This window comes from Ascaphus truei, chromosome 6 (assembly GCF_040206685.1).
Source record: "Ascaphus truei isolate aAscTru1 chromosome 6, aAscTru1.hap1, whole genome shotgun sequence".
Classification (NCBI taxonomy): domain Eukaryota; kingdom Metazoa; phylum Chordata; class Amphibia; order Anura; family Ascaphidae; genus Ascaphus; species Ascaphus truei.
Window position 1 is genome coordinate 69,275,599 of NC_134488.1, and position 6,765 is coordinate 69,282,363.

A 6,765-nucleotide genomic window follows, 5' to 3' on the forward strand; every position below is an offset into this window, starting at 1 on the left:
TGAGTAGGTATGGGCCTGGGGGGGAAGGGTGAGCCCAGAGGAGAGTAAGGGATCATGTGGGCCTACCTGGGGCCCTGCCGAGAGCCCAGCTGGAGGGAGAGAGACCATGTCCTGGAGGTCCATGTGCTGGAGGGAGGAGGGGCCCGCTCAGTTTTAGGCATTGCCAGAAGGTAGGCCCAATTTCCTGTCCAGGCCAGCAGGCTGTGTTACTTATATTAATACTAGCTGAAAGTATCCGGCGTTGCTCAGGAATTCTAAGAAACCAACCTCATACCTCCCCTCCTCCTCTCACCCTCCCACCCCATTCATTTCTCTCCTTCCCATCACTTTCCTTTAATACCTCTTGATGTTCCCAATTCTTTCCGCCTCTCCTTTAGCATTCTTACTTTCTCCTCATGTGCCAACTCACTTCCTCTTTCTTTCTTTGTCTGCTTACTGTGTAACATTATAGTGATGAGACATATTATGATGTCATGTGCCCAGGGCCGCCAACAGAATTCATGGGTCCAGGACAGACTTGAAGAATGAGGCCCCTGCAAATATGATGACATAATCACATTCAGTCTACTTTGCCCCCTCATGTCTCCTTTTAACCCCCTAGTGTCTCTCTCACACCTGTTCGTCATAACATCTTTTCCCCTGCTCTCATGTCTCTCTCTCTCTATCTCCTCCTCCTCAGCATGTCGCTCTCCTCTCCTCCAGCTTGTCTCTCTCTCCTCCCCCCAGTCTGTCGCTCTCCTTTCCCTGCGCCTGTCTCTCCCTTCTCCCCCCCATTCTGTCTCTCTTCTCCCCCCCAGCCTGTCTCTCTCCTCCCCACCCAGCCTGCCTCTTTCCTTCTTTCCCCCCACCCCCCAGCCTGTGTCTCGCCTCTCCCCACCCCAGCCTGTGTCTCTCTGTTCTCTCTACACTCCAGCCTGTCTCTCTCTGCTCCCTCCCCACTCCAGCCTGTCTCTCTCTGCTCCCTCCCCACTCCAGCCTGTCTCTCTCTGCTCTCCCACCACTCCAGCCTGTCTCTCTCTGCTCTCCCACCACTCCAGCCTGTCATTCTCTTTATTAATCCTCCACGTTTCTCCCCCCCTCCTCCCCATTTCGTTTCCCCATGATTGTCATCCTCTTTCCTGCATTATCTTTCCCCCTCATGTCTCCCTTTTCCCACTTATGTATTTATTTTCTCAGTGTTTCTCTCTTCCTTTCTGTCTTTTTCCCTTTCAGGTCTGTTTTTCTCTACCCAGATTTAAGCCTTCCCTCACCTTTCTCTCGGGTTGCAGCTTCACACACCACACACACCACACACACACGCTCTGCTGTCATCAAGGCCCCGCCCACTTGTGGAGGGTCTGCAGAGGCAGGGATTACCCTCTGTGCTTCCTGCTGCATCTCAGTGCCTGCTGCAGGGAACTAATGTGTGGGCAGCAGAGGGCCGGACCCCCTAAACATACCGGGCCCAGGACAGCAGTCCTGGCTGTCCCTCCCTATTGGCGGCCCTGCACGTGCCAGATATATAGACTACCAGGTCCAACACCCAGTAACACACGGTTTAGAGAAATTGTAAAAACTTATAGAACACAAAATGGAATGTATCCAATTGTATCCAAACAGACAAAAACCTGCTCCTTGATCTCAGGAACAATCTTTCAAAATTTGGTGACGATATCTTAAGAGGTGTCCAAATGCAGAGTGAACAGACAAACAGCTTTCCAAAATATATACCGTATTTCGGATTCTAAGACACACCATTAATTTATTGATTTAATAAAAAAAATTGGGGGGAAACGAAACGCTACATTAAATGTGCAGGAAAAAAATATATATAATGGTGAAAGGCGGGTTGCAGACCTGTCTAAGACATGCAAATGAGCATACAGTAATATTTCCATTTGCTATATGCTTTGCTGTGGAGGGTTTTTGTCACTTTTTTAACCCCCATAACTTAACTAAGGGGCCTATGCAGAGAGCAGCGCTATTTCGAAATTCGCCAATTTTTGGAGAAAATCGCGCAGAAAGCAGCAGAAAATGGCGAGTTCCGAAAAACGCGCCAATTTTTCTTTTCTATTTGTAAAACTCGCCTCGCGGCTGGCGAGAACCTCAATCTCGCCAGTTTTAAAAATATCCGTATGCAGAGAGGCGCGAACGGCATCTAGCGGCTGTTCGCGCCAATAAAATGGCGCGATTGTCTCCTTTTTGCCTCGCCAAAAAAAACTGGCAAGAAGCTGCCGCTCGCGGCCATTGCAAAGGGAAAAAAAAGGCGCGAATTTGTTTTTACACGTTTCTGAAGCGCGCATCTCGCCAATTTAAACTCGCCACACGCATCCATGTTAAACATAGCAGAATTCGCACTTTTCTGCATATGGAGAATAAAACTCTCCAAAAAAGCTACTTTTTAATAAATTCGCCAATTTTAAAATTCGCTGCTCTCTGCATAGGCCCCGTAGTGTGGTGAAACCTATCCTAAGCTTCATTTTGCAAAGCCAGTATAACCAACCCCACAGTGATGAGACCCATTAAGGTCGAAACGGCTGTCTGTGGGTGGGTTTACTGGCTATGCATCTTAACCCAGGCTGTGCTCAAAGCTGTGAAATGCAGCAAGCAAAAGCTTACAGGGGACCATGTTATATGGTTTTGAAGCAAAGGGTGGCACTGTGTGCTCATTTGCATGTCTTTTTCTTCCTCTCTCATGCTGGGCCCAGGGTGCACACACAGACTGTCCGCTGTGAGGTTGGTAGGAGAACGCGACACAGCACGGGCCGACCCGCCGGCCACAGAAAATAAAGCGTCCAGGAGATTGGACGGGACAGCGTGGTGAGTTCGAGGGTTCAGCCAATGAAAATGCGAGACAGGGAAGCGCATCCAACCAAAGTGCGGAGAACAGAACACTGCAGCAGTTCAGCCAACAAGGACCTGATACAGGAATCGGTTACAAATACCAGTTTTTCTAATACATCGATTCTACAACACATCCCGATTTCAGACATGTTAAAATGTGAAAAAAAGGTGCGTCGAGGAAATATGGTAGTATATGTAGTCCCACATGGAACCTAATGTTCCAAGCAGCAGAAGCAGCAGCAGCACACTTTGGAGTGTTCTTGAGGATCCAAACCATGACAGTCACCTTAGTTTGATACATTGTATTGTATTGTAGTAATCCTTCCAAGTTTGGTTGTTCTAGGTCTTATAATTTGGGTGTAATGAGACACAGATAAACACTCTGCTATATATACAGCTCCACCCCATTATAACACGGTGCTTGGGGTCCAAAGAATCACATCGCGATATAAGCGGATCACGTTAGAAAATTCTAGCCATTAACTTATACATGCTATCAATTTCATATGTCTCGGTTTTGTGCGCGGTAATTGCAATACTATAGAATAACAATATAGAAATATTGTACAATTGTATTGTTTCAATCTTTTATTGATGCATTGTACAATAAAGTATTTAAGACACCAATAATCGTGTTGTAAAGTATTCATAAATACGAAAATTGGGAGCCACGCTTGCATCACGTTATAAGTGGATTCGCGTTGTAACGGATCACGTTATAATGGGATTGAGCTGTAAATATGCAACCCCTTGACAGAACCCAGCAGCAGCAGCAGTATGGAGGAGAGGCCTGTCACAGGAGACCAGGCATTTACACCTTTTCACCAGGATCATACATTGAGCAAAACAGGTAAAGTGAAATAAATTCTACATTTATTCGCAGGAAAAGGCATACACATAATTGTGCAAATAAAAAAACAACAGTATTACTCTGTGGTTGCCAATAAAGATGTCGTGGTAGCATCCTACATTGATCCCCAAGCATGAAAATGTTTGGTTGCCTTGTGAACGAGTTCAATGGAATGGAAACATTCACTTAGAATTAGCACAACTAGGATGCCATCTGCTGCAAAGGTTGGTAATAACAGGAGTACTTCAGTATTACTGTAGGTGATACCTTTTTTATTTGGATTGACAATAGATATTATGAGACAAGCTTCTGAGTTCTCCTCTCTTCCTCAGGTCAGCAATACTCATTACAGAGATTCCATGAGCTTAACACAGATGTAAAAACAGAAAAACAAGATCACCATCTAAGGCAGATGATGCAGAGAAGGAATAAACAGACCGGGCAATAAATGGATGAAAGGGTCAGGGAGACACAGGACCATACATCCATCAGCAGTGTGCAGGGGGGTGGGAATGCAGGGAGGTGTGGGGGGTAAAAATTCACAGAGAGGCAGGGACAAACACTACAAAAAATTATGGTAGTGGGTTAAAAAACCCATATCAGCATTAAGGTCTCTTGTTTTAGTGTCAAATTGTATATTATCGTTATCATCAAACTCAGAAATGAACTGATTCATCAACTATATAGGAAGAAACATACTGTACATTAAAATGCCCCAAACTGACAATACTCCAAACCCTGCAAATGCAGAGGATAGCTAATGCTAAGCAGTTGGCAAAAAAAAAAAAATGCAAACTCTGCACAAGAAACTACAGTGTGACTCAATCAAGAAGAAAAAGAAATGCAATGATGTGAGTATGACAGCAGACCATGGACACAACATGAGGCATTTCATACAAACAAAATGCCTATCAACTCTGCCGTTGCAAAAACAACTAACCACCCGCATGGCAATAACTCAGGCCTCGTCCCCACGGTTCGCGGCTGCGCACGCGACGCGAACAAGGTACAGGCCCTAGTCAGTGTGTGTGCATACAAAGTGCGATAGCGTGACCACCTTTAACAAAGACAAGAAATGTGTCTTTTGGCGCGGCGCCCGAGTGATGGCCATATCACGGCGGCGGTTTAGCCAATGAGGACGAACCAACCGTGTGACATTGTGGCCACGCCTCCACGCTGCGAGTGATCTGAAGTCCTTTAGATTGCTCGGTGAAGAGTACGAGCGCCGCCAGGCGCTCCGTCGTGCGCGCGTTGCGCGCTCACTGGGGCCGTAGTCTTAGACATCGCAAATGACTTTTCCAAACAGATACGCACTGTCAAGCCAGAAGAATAACACAGCCTTCCTGGGAGGTATAAACCTGTATGATTATAAACTGTCAAAAACTGACATTTCAGTTCTTTCTAAGGACTAACATTCTGTCCCACCACCAAACTGGGTCATATCCAGTTATACTCAGACCTAGAAGAATTCTTCAGATTACGACTGAAAGAATATTTCCACAAAAAAAGAGAGAGCACCCCCAGAATGATGGAGTACAACAAGAAGAAGAGGAACACCTAATTCACACCACCAACAGGATACAAGAGACAGCTACATAGAGAGCTTCAGGCTGCGAGTTTCCTCACTAACATCAGCACAGCAGAAAATAATTATGTACTGTACACCATTTCCCCCATTGAGAAATCTGCATTGAAGGAACTGCTAACCAACCACAGCATCACCATAAAACCAGCAGATAAAGGGGGTGCAGTGATTGTTATAGATACAACTAAATACATAGAAGAAGGCAAATTGTATTTATTTTTCCTTTCATATATTTGTTGAAAGCTGTGAAACATTTTAAGTTAACAACATGACCGTTCTTCATAGGTGGAACTATACTGCAGAGCTTTCAAAACCTTGCTGAGCTCTTCTTCAAGTATATTATCAGTAGCAGAACTTTCAATGGATCAACACATCTCCAAGACAATACAGCTACTAGAACTTTGAGCTACAATACAAGAATATGTGAGTTTTGCTAAATTCCCTACTACTCCTAGTAGTAGTTCAGTGCTCAGAGAGAATGCCCCCTTAGGCCTGGCCTGGGACATAGCAGGTTCAGCCGCGCTCCTGCTCTGCCTCGCCTGCTCAAAATTGAGCTTTTTCCTGTCCTTGCAGGCGAGGCAGTGAACGCGCTCTGGGGGTGGGGCGGAGGCGGAGCGGAGGCGTGCCAGGAGGCGGAGCGGGAGGCGGGGCTAGTCCCTCACTCCCATTGGATGTGAGCGGTCACGTGACCGCTCACATCGCTTCCCCGAGCGGCAAATTTCAAACTTGCCTGTCTCGGCAAAGTTTCAGAGCCTCCGCACGCATCAGCACGCATGCGGAGGGGGAAACTATAGCTGTGCTGATGACACATACAGGGGGTTAGTGCATCTGCTCAGCGCGGCTGAAGCTACTATGTCCCAGGCCTTACTCTGCAGCACGGGATTCTGGGGCTGTAGTTCTGCTACTGACACAGTATGGCACTAGTAAATACTGCGGGCCCCAGTCTGTAGGTGTGTCTGGCAGTTTGAGCAGTGTTTTCAAGCCTTGTCTCTATACTGGTTCAACACTGAGAAAGCAGCAATCACACCAGAACAGTGGTGGAACTGCAACGTGTTCAGCTGCACCAGGGCCCAGGACTCTTAGGGGCCCATCCTCTCATGCATCGGAATGCTGTTATAGCAACCTCTCAGGTCTCAACAGTTCCTTTGGTCTGCAGATTTCAACAGATCACTCTAAAAAAGGCCAATCTGCAATTTCAGATTTTTCTTCCTTCAGAGACAGAGAGTAATCCGTTTCCAGGGAGGGAGGAGGGGAGAGAGACTGACTTTCTAATTTAATTGTTGTCAGTTGTATATATACAGTGTTCGACAATCATATACATTTACACGCCCGGGGTCAGTTGATTTAACCTCCGGGCGAGTAAATATTGGCCCAAGCAGCACACGTGTTTCTTTTTTTAAATTTCCCTGCTCGTGCTGAAATTTTCCCTGCTCGCGCTGGAAAAAAAAAAACATCCCCCTACCTGACAGCTGATTGGCGCGCGCTCCCAGGCTTTGTGGGCGCGCGG